This window comes from Haliaeetus albicilla, chromosome 15, assembly GCF_947461875.1.
Source record: "Haliaeetus albicilla chromosome 15, bHalAlb1.1, whole genome shotgun sequence".
Lineage (NCBI taxonomy): Eukaryota > Metazoa > Chordata > Aves > Accipitriformes > Accipitridae > Haliaeetus > Haliaeetus albicilla.
Window position 1 is genome coordinate 28,130,176 of NC_091497.1, and position 19,042 is coordinate 28,149,217.

Consider the following 19,042-nt stretch of genomic DNA (forward strand, 5'->3'; position numbering starts at 1 on the left):
GCCCTCAGGTATCCAGATTGCTACTGACTGGGCCAGCCTTGGGCTGCCCAACTGGGACTGAGTTTGTATCAGCAACCTCTTTTTCCTACTGGTCATGCTGCTTCAGCCATTATATGAACTCCTTGAGGTTTTCTCCAATACAGTGTATGCACCTTTCTCAAAGCTCTTCATGTTCACTTCTCCTAAATTCTCAAAAAGCTCACCACAGGCTAGCTTGCCCTATTCTGATGGGCTTGCAGTATCTGCTTCCTTATAGTGTTCCCTATACAATCTTATTCTCAGATGGAATACAGATGTGCACAACCAAAGTGGATTCTCCAGCTGAACAAATTTAAATCTTTGCCATGGCTTTCTTCTCCAAAAGTCCACCTCATTCTCCGAAACAGGCATAAGCTTGTATTTTATGCTAGCAATTTCTCTACTTGAACAGAAAAGCAAATTCTCACTACTGTCAGTGACAGGCCATGATTCAAATTGACTGATGAAAGGGATAAATGTCATCAACAATGTCATTATGCCCACCATACCTGACAAAAAGGTTCATTCTTACACTTAGTGGTACATAGTCTGTGGCTTCCCAGCCATAGGCAGCCCCCTAGCATTTGTGACTCCCACACCAGAACTAATTGTATGACTTGCAGCAGGATAATACTGGCCAGGAAGTTGGCAGATGACATTCTGAAGATAACGCAACAAGGTTGTCTTGGACTCAGCTCCATGACCCAGTCTTCAGGCAATCAATGAAATCCCTGAAGATCTGTTGCAACTCCAGCCAGAGCTGCTCTGAGACATGTAGAACATGACTTGTCGTCCTCAAATGTACTAAGAATGTGATTCATGCCGCTCTTCTTAAATACCAGGCAGTTCCCACATGCTAACTGTTTTCTCTCTGAATTAATCTGGCCTTCAGCACCAAGAAGTGATTCCTCACTTAGTAAGTGAAAAATAACAGAAAAAGAAAAAAAAAAAAGGCATTGGGTTTACTGGTGTTGAGAATGGAGACTCCTGAACACTTCAATCATCGGTTATAGGAAGATAACAAAAGAAGGTAACAAAGTGTGTTGAGGATGAAATAGTTATTTTGTAAAAACCATCATTACCTGACTGATCCACAGTGGTTTGGATATATCCTCTTGCCAAAAATTTCTTCCTTGCTCTTGGATTTTAGTCCCAGATGGAGACCAGAGGGGTGGGGGGGATGTGGGGGGGAGGACAGAGAGAGATATGATGCAGGGCTTTCTGCCAGGACTCACTTTTCAGGTGAACTCTGTTTAGTTCTCTCTCAGCAAATAAATTGTAAAGGATGCTTCATCCAGCTCCTGTCCCCTCCAAGATGTCTCATCATCAATGTTAGGGGAAGCATTTCAGGAGCCAGTGCTCATAGAATTAACTCAGGCATGCATGGTATACTAAGAACAGCAGGTTTATGTTCCTGCTCCAGATTGGTTTGACCAGATGCCAGTCTGCTCAATAGCTGCCCCCAAAAGCCCTGATCACATGGCTGTTTTTACCTTATACTCCCTTTTCTCCCCCTGTTGTGGTGTAACTCCAGCCAGCAACTAAGCACCATGCAGCCGCTCGCTCACTTCCCCTACACCCAGTGGGATGGGGGAGAGAATCGAGAAAGAGAAGCAAAACCTGTGGGTTGAGATAAGAATGGTTTAATAGAACAGAAAAGAAAAAACTAATAACAATAATGATAACACTAATAAAATGACAATAATAATAATAAAAGGATTGGAATATACAAATGATGCACAATGCAATTGCTCACCACCCACCAACTGACGCCCAGTTAGCTCCCGAGCGGCGATCCCCCCACTCCTCCCAGTTTACATACTGCGCATGATGTCCCATGGTATGGAATACCCTTTTGGCCAGTTTGGGTCAGCTGCCCTGGCTGTGTCCCCTCCCAACTCCTTGTGCCCCTCCAGCTTTCTCGCTGGCTGGGCATAAGAAGCTGAAAAATCCTTGACTTTAGACTAAACACTACTTAGCAACAACTGAAAACATCAGTGTGTTATCAACATTCTTCTCATACTGAACTCAAAAACATGGCATTGTACCAGCTACTAGGAATAAAATTAACTCTATCCCAGCTGAAACCAGGACACCCTCCCAAGACAGCAACCAATGTCTGTTCACTCTTCCCTCATTGGATCTGGTTTTGCTGATTTTACAATCTTGGCAATTTGAGGGTCAGTGCTTTTGCATCCTTCACTCCAGGACTAGATATAGTCTGTGGTAAATATGGATATTGGTTTTTTATTATCTACATGGATTATTTTGATCTTCCAATCAGTGCGCTTTAAGGAGGAAGAGAAAGAACACCAACAAACAGCAATGAGACAATGTGCTGGTAGCTGTAAATGGAATTTCCAAGGGGTAAGTAAACCTTGAGATGTCAGCTGCATTCAGTAAATCTGCACATTGATTACATCTCTGTAAATGTGGGATAAGTACAGAATAAAGGTCAACAGATTAAACATGTAGTTTAATCAGCAAATTATGCAAATGAACACAAATGAAATATACCATTCAACTGTTAAGATCAGTAAAGCATGCAACTCTATTAGTGAAGTGTTTGAGTGCTGGCCATCTTAAATATACACCCAATTTACTAAACTTTAAGAAAATTCAGTTGCTGGAGGAAACAGTTGAAAGAGTTTATCAGCCAAATGCCTGGGCTGACCAACACTTATTGTAATGTAGCTATCTAAAATATGGTGAAGAATAATTAGCAAACATTGGTAAAAATTGACAACAGTGACAACAACAAAACTGCATCTAAAGCTTTTTTCTCCATCACTGGAGGGTGAATATCAATTAGTAAGTGGTGAGATAATACAGCTACTTGAAATATGCTGATCAATGAGGTGGAATTTACAGACACTCAACAACTACTGTACACGGCTCAAGTAGCAAGTTCCCTCCCAGCTCCTCATCTAGGTCAAAATCAGCGAAGCACTTAAGTACATCCATAACTTTAAGTGTAGGAGTAGTACCACAGACGTCTTTTGCTCGCCTGCTCCTGCTGATGTTATGGAAGTAGAGACCTGAGATCAGGGCTCAGTTATGCTAATTACAGTTCATAGATTTTAAAAGAGTCAGCCTCTGAAAGACTAGCAATCTAGAGAGACAAAGGGTGGGGAGAGTTATTATTCTCTCCTCTCTATCTTCCTTCTCTCTTTTTTTTTTTTTCATAATAATTACAATAATTAGGTTAGAAATTTTGGATTATATCCCAGATATCATTACACATATGAATGGGCTTCAGAAGTTCACAGTGTTAACACCAATGAACAGTGTTAATACCAATGAAGAACTGTTTATACACTTAGAAATAATAATCAAAATTTGCAAAGAAATAGTTAGAATTCTTAGATTAAATGTCATAAACCAGACCTTTTTTGCCTCTCTGCCTTTTTTGTAGTATTTAAGTCACTGTAACATGATTTTGCATGTTGGTAAGTAAATTACTTGCTTTAATGCAAGCAAGTAGAACTATTCTACAGGCTGAACTTGCATCGGTCTTTTAGTTTGGATCAGAAATGTGCTTTTCAATTAATTTCTGAATGGTCCCCACTCATTTTGATTCAGTTCCTATCAGGGAAACTGTTGGAGTGCAGAGTTGGATTTCCTTCAGATGAAACTGTTGGAAGATGTCCTTCAGGGACACACCTAATGCTTTCCAGCTGCAGGTGAGCATTCCCTTTCTGGGACCAGACTAAAGCTAGTTTATACTCAAGTAAAAGAAAAGGAAAAGGGGGGAACACACCCTGTATGGGCATTGCATAAACATTAATTTCTCCGCACCAATTCTTTGGCTTTAGAGATCATCTTCTATTAGTCTTTGCTTCTTGCTAACACACGTAGAATTATGGTGTACCAAAGGTTAGTCTCACTACTGGTGTGCACACTCCTGGAACTATGATAACTTATCTCCATATGTTGGCATCTCGGAGCTTGCTGCCAACCGGTGCCTCCATACTGATGGTGAAAAAGGGAAAAAAACATTTGGTTTGGTTTGGTTTGGTTTGGTTTGGTTTTTTTCTAGGAATATGTTCTGATAATTTTCAGCTGGAGAGTTTTCTGTGTAAAGGAAGCCAGCACTGTCAGGCTAATACAGGATTATAGACATCCGTACTTCTGGATAGATGCAGATTGCCTCAGTGCTTGCAGAGAATTGCAAGTAGCTTCTAAAAGCAACTGAGAAGCTTCTTCTTGCCTTTCCCATTTCCCTTCCTCTCCCCCTCCTACTTCCCTTTCCCCTTTTGCTGTGAAATTCTTGAGGTGAAAAATTGTGCAGCTTGATCAAGGATTTATTGTATACAATGGACAAATTAAAGGCTACCTATATACAGACACGTACAGTTAGTATAAGTGTTTAAACGAACATTTACATTTCAATGCCTGACTTTTGCTAGTCAGGAATTTCGGTTTGATGAAACAACTGAAAAATGCAAGCACAACTGAAAAAGAAATTCCAGCTTTCTATTGCAGATATATTTTACTTATTAAAACAATTAGAATCTTTACACTGTCCTTATGATAATAGATCAATGTCTCACAATTTTTCCTTTCCTTTTTTTTACATAAGGTGAAAAATATTCCATACTATTACACAATCCCAAATAGTTCCTGAGAACCACAAAGTCCGCTTTAATTCTTTTGTTGTGTAACCCCTTGACAATATGTGCCTTATGAGCAGAGAAAGTAGATGTGGGCAAATGAAAAAAGACATGACTTTACACGTTTTGCTTTATTTTTCTGGTAAAAAAAAATTCTTGAAGAGGTTATACTGAGAATCATGCTTTTGGAGCTTTCAGAGGATGGCACAGAACAGATGCCAGCAGTTCACGTGTGTCAGACTTGCAAACATATCTCTTTTTTTCACACTGCGGTAGATGCTATTCACTATCATATGGAGTTCATGGGTTTATGTAGCAAAGTTTTAGCAGTGGAGGTGGGGGTACAGGGGTGGCATCTGTGAGGAGAGGCCAGGGGCTGTCCCATGCCGAATGGTTCCAGCCAGCTCCAATGGACCCACCGCAGGGCACAGCTGAGTCCCTCAGCCAAGACGGTGGTTCCTCAGGGAAAACATCATTAAGAACAAGTAGAAAATGCCACACAGGCAGAGAAGGGGAAAATAAAAGAAATGATGAGAAACAGCAGGGGAAACACCAAGGTCAGAAGAGGAGGAGAAGGAGATGCTCTGTGGCACCGGAGCAGAGATTGCCCTGCAGCCCATGCAAGGACCCACAGAGGAGCGGGTGAAAAGTGCGAGGAGGAAGGAGTGGTGGGGGACCTGTTCTGCGCTGACCACAACCCCCTGTTCCCCATCGCTCTGCACCCCCTGGGGTGGAGGTAGAAGAGTCTGGCATGGAGTGAAGCTAAGCCTGGGAAAGGAGGAGGAAAGGTGGTGTTTTAATATTTACCTTTTTGCTTCCAACTACCTGAAATAGTCATTACATATTTAGTTTAACTGATAATCCATCAAGTTAGTTTTCCCCAAGGCAAGACTTTTTTACCCACAACAGTAACTGGTAAGCAATTGCCCGCTCTTTATCTTGACCCATGAACTTTCTCATTCCTGTTCTTCCTATTTTGTCCCCCCGTCCCACTGGGGGTGTGTGGAGTGAGCGAGCAGCTGAGGGGGAGTTTGGCTGTTAGCCAAGGTTAACCCACGACAGACCAGCTCAGAACTGAGCAACTAATACAGTAACACCACTTAAGTAACTGTCTTGTAACTCACAGAGGCGCACACACATATGTTTTATAAGCACACATTAATGGGTAATTAGTTTAACATTGATTGTTTATTATAACAGCGTACTTTCCAAATACTCTAAGCATTAATAATTTGTAATATCATTTAATTTTGTATGAAGAAAATAAGTTGATAAACAGATTTTCATAGCCATCAGACTGTGCTGTATATTCAAGGATATGCATTAAAAATGTTTTGTCTGGAAGATAACTGGATTTTCCACCAGAAAAATAAATAAGTAAATAAATAAAAAATGAACATCAAGGACCACAGGAACACAGAGTTATGGAGAAAGAAATGTCTATCCATTATGTAGAGAGTCACCAGGAAGTTTATATTGGATCCATGACTTGTGTATCCTTGTCTCCCTGGAAAGCTGTATCAGGGCAACGTTTAGGCACTACCCTGTTTCTGTCTTCTGCCTGCACTGTAGAAGTATCCAATTGCCTATCCACTGAAACAGTTCTAGTCCTTGCTTGCTGCCTTTTGAATAATTTCTCACTTCTATGAATGTTTATCTCCACTCTGTGCCCTTCCGCACCTAGCTTATGGCATCTGTCATGGTGAAAGCAAAGCAGAGTAGACAGAATTCAGGAAAAAAAAAAATCTTTCAATTTTAAACAGCAGAAAACACTTTAGAAAAATAAAAAATAAAATCTACATTCATCAGTCATTATTGAAGATCCATTTGAAATACGCTCAGTGTCTTTCTCAGATCAAAGATTCTTCTTCTTTTGCTGTATTACATACTTTACTTCTCATCTCGGGATTTTTCCCATGGATGAGTAGTTAGACAAATTGACCTGTCCATCCTTGAGTCAGCACACAAAAAAGCCTTCCTTTAAAAAAATGCAGTCAGGAGTCACGGTAGTGATTCAAAATAAATAGTTTGAAGTGATCAATTGCTTGGTTACTGGATGAACCGTTAAAATGGACATTAGTAGCTCATCTCCCGTAGTACAGTCTTGTTTTGAATAGGAGACCATAGGTACTTTTTCAACTGTCTGTTGATACGCTCTAGAAACCCCACTCCAGTGTGCAGGAAAATGGACAAAAGGATAAGCATGAAAGAGTGACATCATCATTATCATCATCATCATATGACATAATAAATGGAGTTTCAATTTTGACACAGATGCAGACAAATTTAGCCCAATCCATCAAAATATTCCATTACTGTTACGTTGCTGGGGTTAGTTAGAGAAGCTTATGAGATGATTCATGTCTTAAATGTCAGGGAGTAAACATTCAGAAAGGGAAATCTTTTTAACATAAAAGAGTGAGAGAAGAATACACCAAGAAGGAGAAAATAACACTTTCTTTCACCTTGTTATAGGTTAAAATGGAAAGAAAAATTCTCTGAAGATGTAGATGCAGATCCATCTAATCCTTTATGTATGAAGTCAGAGATAAAATTGAATGCTATAAAAGGATTATTTTAAACACAGACAAAATTTAAACTGGCAGAATATATACACATACATGCATACATACGTGTATATATATATAGATGTAGATGTAGATGTGATAAAAAGGGGTTTCAGTAGAGGAATGGTAATTCATCAGGTTTTGAGCTCTTAGACATGATTTCAAGAAGTCTGAAAATATAAGTCCAGTTCTTGATGAGCCATTTGGTGAACTGTTAAACAAAGAGTGTTTCCATCTGTCTTTCTCCCCTTACTGTCCTTGTAACTATCCTGCCTTATACGTGAAATTTGCACTGTTCACTCCTTCCAACTTATTTCTGTCTGTTTTTTTCCCCAGTTTCATCCAGTCCACTGATATCTTGGGGTTGAGTTTTGGGGGGGTTTAAGATCTGTCCAAGGCAAAACGTAACCTGTTGAGTTAACCATTATTTGAGGCACCACGGAGAACAAGCTGATAGTGTTTACCTTTGATTCAAGTAGAGATTGGTATTGTCCATTGGTTCCAGCCTATGAAGTATTGGTGAAATAGGTGTGCCTTATGGAGCCATATTTCCTCCTGAGCAGCCCAATAAATGAGGGACCATTTGGATGGAATAACCTTTGACTTTGTTTCCTTAACCTCTTTGTGACTGTGTGCGCTTCTGGAAGTACAGCAAAGCAGCTGTGCAGCGTCCAGACTACAAATGAGGTACGTCCTAATGCAACCCTAGTGCATGTCCTTACTGCTTCACACCCACGTGGCCACTCCTCACTGTGGGTGCTGTTCCTTTGAGTAGCATGGAACGTCCCTCGCACACGTAAGCCAAATTGGCTGTGTAGCAGTGTTCACCATGGGAGCAAGGTTCGTGTGTGCACTTGTCTGTTCATGTGTATGTCTCTTCCCTGTTTCTGTAGCTTTTGAATCTATTGATTTTAGCCAGATTTGACAGAGTAGTAGAGGTCTCAAAGATAATTAAGTGCCAGTTCCAGTTTCTTGCACTTTTCTCAGTTAGCAGCTGGTGTCCCTTTGCTCTCTATTCTAATTTTCCATCCAAACCATGCTAACTGCTTTAGTATTCAGAGAAGCTGATAAGCAGCCACAGTCTGAACAGAAATTCCTGTTGGTTGATTTTACTGAAAGCCTCCACTACTACCTCCAAAATATCCTGTGGGAGAGGACTGCAAGAAAAAAAAAGCAAAAATGCGTTGCTTTGCTCTAGTGTTTGAGGTGATCAGCTTAAAAATATGCAGTAGATTCTGAGAATTGTCAATCATTTGTCTGTCTACATTGCATGTGGCAGCCTGCCTCCTGCTACCCAGACAGTATGTTATGGAGAGAAGAAGGGGAGCAGAGTGCTTTTACTTTGTTCTGATACAGACTATACTTGATCCTCAAGTGACTCTGTTTATAAGACTATTATTCTGTGCAATGCAATATTATTATTACAAAAACAAATTCAAAGTCATAATAGCTCATGGGCATTTTGTGTTTCTCCAGAAAAAGAAGTAACCTTATGTTAGGGAGAGTGATATGAGAGAGTAATACAACCCAAAAAAGAAGTCTAGAGAGTCTGAAGGAAGAAACAAAAGAAATGCCAGGCCTTAAAGAGAGACAGATACCTGACTGAGGAAAAAGCAACACACTCCTGCCCATGGTGGTAGGGGTACGGCTCAACATATTGTCCCCATTCTGGGAAATACATTAGCTTTAGGGTTGAAACCAGGATTTGAAGTGTTGGTTCTGCCTAGACAGAAGGAATTTCTCTCTAACTATTTATTTATTAATTAAGAAAATAGTTAGGCATACTTCTGGATAACCAGTTTGGACAATGGGTGGCTGATACTATCATAGGTGTTGCTAAAGTGTTTCAGAAGTATGTAGAAGAATCACAATATAAACATATCCACAGGTAATTTCATAATGCTTATGCTAGCCTTTTATAAGTGTTTGATGGAGGGATAGGTAAGAATTATCGAGACCCAGAAAAGAAAACCATGGAAATAAGGATAATATAGCACAGCATGACAGATGTCTTAAATCATATGAGAGATATATGACAATTGCAGAGTGTTTGTAGAATTATATGAAAGGTGCCTCCTACTTTAAGTGAGATGATATAAATAAGGTAGGTTTGATGGAAATATTTCTAGAAAAGAAAGGAAGCAGCATAAATAGGAAAAAAAAAAACCCAACCCCCAAAAAACAAGTGGAAAAAGATTCCATGAAGAAGGAAATGACTGGAAGGAGTAACTTCCAAAACCAGCAAGTTTGGCATTGTGATGGATGTGGTTGGTGTCATAGTTTTTTTATTGGTAGTACCTTTCTCAGCAGCATAGATAGGATTTTCTGAAGTGAAGAGGGATTCTGGTTCAGGGGGAAGAGGAGTGTGAATTCTGGGTCATGGGAGGGAGAAAGGAGACTGAAGAAAAGGAGGAAGGAATGTGTGGACACAAGGAGGTAGGAATGTGTGGACACAAGGAGGTGTACATGGTTTCTGACATGATGCCTGGTCCATGTGCCGCAAGAACTAGTGCTCTGTCTCAGGGTTCGGAGAGGTAGGTGAATGTCCACTTTTCAGAGCTCACTTAAAGCGAAGGCTTTTATTCCCCCAAATCACTTTATCCTCTCTTATTTGTCATCTCTCTGGCTTAATTGTTTTGTCTTGTGGTTGTAAAAACTGGTTTGCTATTGAATAAAAGTGAGTGAAATGGTCAGTGAGTGAGTAACAGAATAATCAGCACAGATTCTTCAGAATAAATTAAATACAGAGAACAGATGAAAGACTGCAATGTTTACAACATTAAGTTTCCTTCTGAATCATGGGACCAGCCACCACGGACCAAATGTATAAAAACTTTTAAAGCCATAGTCAGTCCCAAATAAAATCACAGTGTCATAACAAATCCCAAGGATCTGAGATTCTTTTTAGCTCAAGTTATTGCCAACACATAAACTCTCTACTCTTTTAAATAAAAACAATAATAATCTCAGCAATAACAATTAATTAAATTTAAAAAAGCAAGGGACTCAATTGTTATAATTCAACATATTTCAATTAACTCCGAAAACTTCTAGCAGATACTGGGTCAAGCTTTTCAAGACTCAAAAAAGAAGACTGAAATGCCTGCTATGCTGTTTAATCTGAAGGTATGAGCTAAAGTTGATGAAAAGACCTATAAGAATTTGAATTAAATTTAAAAAAAACATTTGTCCTAATTATAACAAAATTCAACCTTTTTTCTTCCCTCCGCAGATAGAGGAATGTGGAGTGTAATCTTCCTCTTTAAACTATTCAGTGTATTTTGTCTTTGAATAAACGATTTATCAGTTCTGAGTTTTAATATCATATATCTTGATGTTGCTGTTTTCCCTCAAGCTGACCTCCACTTTTACAACTTCAATTATAATGTGGTTTTTTTATGTTTGAGTTTACTGGTGTGTTTTAACATATGACTTTTGGAAAACAAAAGATAAGTTTGTGAAGGTAGAAAATGCAGATGTAGTTACTTTCATCATGACGTGCAAAATTACGTCATTAGAAACTGAAGCTGTCTTTAAAAAACTGCTCACTAGTGAGCTAAAACTTTTAAAGAGGAAGTCAGAGTAACACACAAAAGAACAGACATGTACTATCATCTTTCAGCCTGAAATATTCTATGACAATTTTAAACATGCACAGTACTGCATGAGTCAGCCGTATGAAGTGAAACTCCAATATGAATTCCAATATAAAAAGTGCCTTTAAATAAATGACTGTACTAAACATTAAAGAGAGTCAGAGAGATAATATGCCAAAGCAAACATGGTGCACTCTTGATGAGGAAAAGTGCTGAACAGACTCAGGATTGAGCCATCTAAAAGCTTGATAGGCTCATGAACTATATTGACAGCTTAAGATCTCTCTCTCTCAAACAAAAACTCACTCTTATTTGGGAGACTAAGAGCTGACCACTAGCTTTTTGTAAGAGTTCTTGCACACAACCAGAATTCTGATTTTCAGGTATGGCATGGAAATCACTCTGATCAGTCCCTATTAGCTTGGTCACTCTGCTCTCCTGAGTGGCCATGCTGTACATTTGAAGGACAGTAGTCAATAAGGGCTGCTACAAACTTTCTAGTTGTGTTTTTCACAGTTTTCTGTTTTAGAAACCTTTCATATCATCTCTTGATTGGGAGACTGCTGAAGTTAGGCACTATGAAAAGTCTGTCTATAAAACATTTCAGGTGCTAATTTTTGATCATCTGATGACAACAAAGAATAGGCTTTTAACAACTGATCCAGTTTCTTATGCTTTTGTGCTTTTAACCTCTCATGTAATTTCTCCATCTAGACTACAATACCCCAAATGTCCGTACTCTGGAGCACATGTTTACAGACAAATCAGGCACAACTTAACAATAATAGTACGCTTCAATAAGAAATCTATTTAGAAGTTACAGAAATTAATAAGGAGGTACAGTCTTTCTATAGACTTAAGCTTTAAGCAATTTATGACAAATTCTACAGGATGGCTTACTAAAAATTATATGAAAGCTATTGCTTTTTATTCAGTTAGTTCTATTTATTGGAAAAAAAGATAGCCTCAGTATGCACCCACAATGGTTTTTTTAAATGAATCTAATTTTCTGCAGTATGCATGTTCCATAAGAAAGTCATAATCATTGGGATTAGGACTTCTTTTTACTTAGGATATGCATTCTTAGGCCAGTGATGTATCTAGTGTTTGAATTTTACTTCTCTAACCTCAACAGTGTATTTTACAGGGCTGTCAGAAGGGCAGGCTGCAAAGAAACATTGCAATGACCATTTACCAATGGCTACAAGTTATTATATATGAGACTGCAATTTTTTTTAGTCTGAAGGGAGCGTTAAATGACAGCATAGTGCAATTTAGAAATCGGCTGTTTCTTGTTTACTATTCTCTTTTTAAACATAATAAAGATATTCTTTATCTTCTGGACTCTCTTATCTTTTCTGTATCCTTCTACAAAAGCATGCAGTGCATGTCACAGCAAAGCTTCCTGCTACCTGTAACAGTGTCCTGCTTATCAGTGAGATCCTGCTTATGAACACAGAAATACATACATATACATATTCTTCTGATGTATGTATATATTTATTTGTGAAGCAGAGGTACCATATAACTTCAACCTTTAGTTCCAGGCCTTTTTTCTCTCAGTTCCCTCACGATAACACAAAGGAGTACATACAAACTTCTCTGTTCCTTCTACAAGAAAATAAAACCACAGAAACTGTATTTGAAGATCAAAACTGTAAAAGAAAGAAATTATTTAAATTGATTAGACAAAAAACGTATTTTCTTCCTTCTTCCTCTGTTGGAACAGCAACATACATATATTTGCACTTCATCTGAGATAGATACCTTTCTGCATAATCTTATACAAGCTAATTTTTAAATTTTGTTTTCATCATTGCAGTCAGTATAGACAGAGTATAATATTCTCCAGACCACGTTAAGACATCCAACTTGCTCTTTGTTGTTTGGTCTCTTCTATAAATGAAGATTAAATTCACACCATGGATTTGGTCTTCCAGGCTACAGGTTTAACTTCCACAACTCTACTAGTACGTTATCAACTGTTAAATCTGCAAATAGTAATCCTGAGCTACATATTTCTTTTTAACTACAGGCACAGGAGATGATTTATACTACCAAAATTGTTTTTAAAATTGCTTGAGAAATTTCAAAGGGTGGGAAGACAGTAAGCAAATAGAAAAGTGAAAAAAATCCTGTATTTTCATTTTCATATAAACATTGGCTTTATCCAAGAGTAGGGCTGTTTTTAGAAAGCCCTTTCTCTTGGCTGGGTTCAGATAAGACAAAGGTATAGTTATGATGAGATCGCTATAAACCTGACCATGGGTCAGAAAGATGCATGTGTTTTTAAAAATGAGAAATGAGAAAATGATAAGCTTCTAAATACCTTCTAACCTTAAATCTTACTTAAAGGCAGGTATTACTCTTGACTGATGGAGCTGGCTTATTGAGGACTGATATTAAAGTCAAGAACAAAGGTAAAGGAATATGAAACTTATTTTATTGTATAGCACTGGATCTAGAAACAGAAAATCACTGACATTCAGTGACTTCATATATAAATATTTGGTTAACCCCATTTTAAGAATTTCTTAATGATCCTGTGATGTTACACATCTGCTTGCAGTTGGCAAGACTACAGAAGAAATATATATGTTCTTGAACATGTCATTAACCCTTGTGTCACTTTTTCCCCCCTCATTTCATCACTGCAATGTGCCAGGTTAGTATACTTTCAACTCAGGTTTATATATGTTGCCACAAAGAAAACTCATACAGAAATATAAAGCCATACTACTCTGCTTTGACTGCAACTTCCTTCCTTTCCTGGAAATCCAGTGAAGTCAGTATACATTCATGATCTAATCCAACAGAGCATGTGATGAACTTCATTCATTCACATCAGAGGGAGCATTCATACGCTTCAAGCTAAATAGCGTTTGTCTTGACTTTTGAATAAATAAGAATAAAATTTGAAGTATTCATTAAAAAAATGATAAATACATTCAGATTTTTTTTGTTATTGACCCCATCAAGCTTACCTGTGAACAAAGAACTTTTACAATCCTTTTTGTTTCAAAAATATTGTCATCCTGAGGAAAAAAACAATTTCGTTAGTAAATAATCTGTGATGAAATTGTTAGCTGGTTATGAGACAATTTTAACATATTGCTATATCTTAAATTGCTCTTTCCTTGTCAATGCAATCAGTCTTCCTTTGCATGCTTTGTCTATAGTTTTTCTTTATGCCTACATACAGGGCAGGAAGGAGTAAGCTTAACATTCTTTTATGGGCATTCCTCATGCATTGCTTTAAAAAATAACAGTAGGTAGCCACATGTAATCACAACTCTTTGTGAAAAGTAATCAAACTTGGAGCCATTACTGCTGACATATGCACCTAATTACAAGTAAATTCTAATTACATTTCAGATTAGCTAATATCAGATCATCTAATATTCAAACTATATTTTTCCAATGAAAAAGTCTCACTGAAATCCCCATCTGTAATTCCAGGAACAGTATGTACCTTGATTGATCTGGATTATTGGGAATGGGATCAGCTTAAATTCAGAAGAACAGAACATCTTGATAAGTGTTTTTTCATCTCTGAGATTCAGCTTTACATTAAACCCCGAGAAAATGCCAGTTCTGAAAACTCTCAACTTCAGTTTTACTTGCAGTGTACATCAACAGGCAGAAATGCCATGACCTTTTGTACCACATACTCCATAAACTCTTGCTCTCCTGTCACTGATTTTGTCACAGTTAAATTTGTTTATATTTTCTAGTTACTGACATACAGTAAAGGTTCTGTAAAACCTCAAGACTTTGGGACGGATTCTCATTAAACAGTTTTGTTTTCTTTTCATCAGTGTTTAACTTCATCAGCTTTAATAGTGTTGCCTTTGATTTACAACAGTTTGTGAAAAGAACCAAAAGCACCCTTCATACCATACACTGACTAATGTTCAAAGGAATTTTGTCTTCCTTTTTGATGGAACACTGAACACTAGAGGATCTGTGACTCAACTATTTCAGAAATTCTCCAACTAATGCTAATTTTATATGTGTGGTTTTAATGTTCTTTATCTTGAAGCCTCGGTTTGGTGATCTTAGTGATGCTAAGACTACCTGTGTTTACTGTTTTCAGAATGTAATGTTCTGGTATATCTCCCTTTCACAGACTCATTCCGTTTATACCTTCACTGCCTTGCAACAACCCTTTCTTCAGGAATTGTCAGCTTATATGCTTACAGAAACATTTTCAAGACTTATTGCAGCATCCAGCGGTTTAGGTAGAGTCAGGCTTCATTGTTGTATCTTTGCTATGCTTATATAGCCCTACTTTTCATGCTAACTGCTTGCAGAGGATTGCTGTATATCATATTGACCTGTAGGACTCTCCCTCACATTTGGTATTTACCCATTTACCAGCTGGTGCTGTGACACTTTCCTAAACTGTTAGAATAAAAGTACCACAACGGTTCTCTAGAGGAGGAAGCTGATGAGCTAAATCTCTTGCTTAAATCTTAGAAATAAAAAGACAGTAACAACAGTACTTGTCTTATAAACGTCCTTTCCAATTAATGTTCTACCAACCTTTTGGGTACCTCACGTGAATTTTTCATAAAAGCTTTTTGGAAGGCCTATTAGCCAGAATGGATACACAATGCACTGGTAAGTCATGAGATTATGATGTTCTTGGACAAACGGAAAATGTATTAAATGCTTTTAAAGGCCTTGCTCGAGGAGGTATGGGAGACTCATTGCATTGCCCGGCACTCCTAGAAGCTGTCCGCAGCTTGCCTGTAGAGCAGATGCATAGAAAAATTAAATCATGCCAGGTTCGTGGCTGTTCTTACAGCCTTCAAGGACTTCCAAAGTCACTGAAATACTCTTTGAGTCAAAGAGATTTCACATCTGTCACATCCTAAACATATTAGTATGAAAGGTGTTAAAAATGCCTTTGTAAAATACTTTTGTAGATGTTGCCCAAGTGCTCTTTTTCACAATGGCACCAGCAGCTCTAAAATGATCTGCTGTGACTTTCTCATTTCTAGTCTGTTATTCTGCTCATGTTTGATGTGATATGAATCAAAAGCAATCCAGATATATCAAGGCATAATTTCAGAGAACTTTTCTCCTAAAGAGGCTTCACCTAGGTACCAAATTTACAGATAATTAGGCAAGAGTAATTCAGCACAAAGTGTTTAATGGTGTCAAAAGTACCTACAATTGATTCATCTTGCAATTGATTGTAGATGCCAAACCAAAGTCTATTATTAAAACTTTGGCCCTATGGGAATATTTGTAATATAAAGTGTTTGTAACAACAACAACAACAAGCACCACCACCACCACCAATAATAATAATAATACAGCTACTGGAAAGCTATTTAAACTTCTCTTATTCAATTCTGGGTACCACATTACCAAAAAGATATTGACAATTTGGAAGGAGTTTACATAGGGGTAGCAAAAAATAACCAGATAGATTTATGAGTGAAGATTAATTGAACTAAATCTGTACAGCTTGACTAAATATTGACTAAGGTGAACAGCCTAGGTTATGTTAAGCTCTTTTGGCACAGACATGCTCCTGAGAGCACAGCAGACATGTTACACTAGAAAGAATTTCAGAAGGGCTTTTAACTTTCAGGACATTCAGTTCTTTCTGACTGTACAGGAGAACAGTGCGAACTGTCTCATGTTGAAGGATATTGACCTGCACAGTTTCATGCCTTCCCTTGTCTCATCAGTTCTTTAAGAGTGATGTTCCCAAATGTCTCTGTCACAAGGACTGGGGAACAAACTGGTCTTCATGCACTTTCCACATTTTTTGTGAAATATTTTTGAATGGGGTATTTAGTCTGGAAGGTGGAAGCAAATGTGTTTTTTTTTAATCTGCTCTGGACTTTACTAGTAGCAGAATCCACATCTATCCCAATGGGTCTTTTCCTATTTTAATTTCTATGATTCTAAGATCAGTGTACAATGCTTTTAGCACAAAATTTCTATATTTTTATGAAAAGGATATTCAAGCATTTAGAGATCTAGGGAAAAAGAAAAAAATATTAAAACATATAACCAATATGAATTTAACATAAATATTTAAATTTAAAGTAAGGACAGAGTAAAGCAGAGTGAAATGAGGAAGCTGAAACAAAATAATTCAATTTTAAGTCAGTTTGATGCTTAACTTAGTTCCAAACAATGTTGGTTAAAATTCTCATTTTATAGAAATTCCTGCAACACAAATACAGTTAGAAGATGCAGAAACTTGAATCTGAAACCCTTTCTATTTAATTATTGACTTGCTCCTTTTATGTGCTTCTTAAATATTGATGGGGGGATGAGGAGAAGAAGGGAGCAAGGAAGAGAGTCAGAGAATGTCAAGGAATTATGTATTGCTCCTGATTTTCAGCTTCTATTAGAAATTGGTAAGGGTTTTGAGTATAGGACTTGTGATGGACTGGGAAAAATGGCAAAGAAGCTGTGGATTTTTTTTTTTTAATTAATCATAGAAAATAATTCTTAGAACCTTTCTTTGCATAATATGTAATATTTGCAATGACAATTTCCCATAGCAAAAAAACAGCCTAAAACACAATAGCAGGCCCTCTACTAATTGTAATTAAAACTGTAAGTGGAGGTTAGGTTATCTATATATATTTCCAAAACATAAGAAAACAGGAGGTAAAAACCAAAAGAGCTTTAAAAAAAGGACTAATTAGAGTTATTCCTGAGTAACCTTACCTGAAGCACACATCAAGTATAGATTTGCTACAACATAAGATTTTAAAGAATATTTTAAAGAATCAGAATTTAAAACCTGCTTGGTATTTTTTAGTATTTATATTTTCTATTATGAGAGAAATGGAGGAGAAGATATCTTCAGGGCTGAAGAAACATTGAACATTTTGATAAAGATTTCAATGGGAGAAATAGAGATGGTCATAGACCCCTATAACACACTTTTTTTTGTAGCTTGCTGTTTTAGCTTAAGAGAAGCCAAATTCTGCATGTTTTCTATGCCTAACATCATCTTTGTTCTTCACTGTCAATAGGCAGGACTCTTCCATCTTTTTGAATGAAATTTCTGCAAATAAAGGTGGAAAATTATTGTGCTGATAACAGTTATTACCTTTCAAGCTAGTCACAATTCCCATAAAGTTCCCATTTTATTTATAAGCAGCCAACTGAAGCTTATGAAAAAAACCACTAAATCTTGGATCAGGGTTGCTGCTATTAGCTATGCTGTGTCTTCTACACCACTGACAAACTGGAACCTGTAGGTGTCTTTATAACAAACTTCACAAGTTTGATTGAGTCTTGTACATTCTAAGAATGTCTTTTGTCTTCAAATTTATGAAATAAATGTATTTTTTTTACTTGCATAGGAATTATTTTTTGTGACCTATGGGCTATCATAATGGGGGTAAATTATATGTGCTGGGATACATACTGTCATGGTAAAAACTCCTTTGCTTCAGGAAATTTTGCTGGTTATAATTCTCCTTCATTTCCTTTTCCTTCTGCAGATTCCCGACAGACTCCCTGTCTGCGGCTCAGATTATGTTATCTAGCCTTGTAACCATTTCTTTATGATATACAGCACAAGGCTCATTTCTTCTGTGTTCATTCCTTCCAAAACAATTTCAAAGGTCCTTTCGAAACTTGTACTCCTCCATCCAGGAGCCTGGTGACCCTCCACTAAGACTTTGTGCTAACAGAAACTCATGGAGAGGCCAACTTGCCCCAGCAGTTCTTGCTGTCTGGAAGCTTACACCTTTTATTGTCATCATAACCTTTGTATTGATTAGTGGAGCTTTGCACTTACTGGCATTACAGATCTCTCACTTTTTAATGCCGTTGATAAATTTAAGGTAGGCTTGAGACTTAAGTAGAAACACAATGTATTATTGAAAAAAAATCAACTTCTTTCACTGTCCTTATTGTAACTATCGAAACTATCTTTAGTATGTGAACCTAGGTATGTCTGGCAGCTAAAACAACAAATAACTATAATTCGTATCATTCCATTATTCCAAGCAGAGTGTCTGAATTCATAAATAATACCTCGAGGTGGTTTGATCCGAAACAGGTAAAATCTACACACTTGATTGATGCTGAATTTCTCACATTTTTCAGATCTAACCTCCATGGCATTCTCTGCAATCTCTTGGATTTCTGCATGCAGTTTAGTGCACAGCCTCATGTATTCCTTTTCCTCTGTCCTTGCACTACCAATGGGAAATACGGGGAAAGCAAGTGCTCCACTCTGCGTTCAACTAAATATATA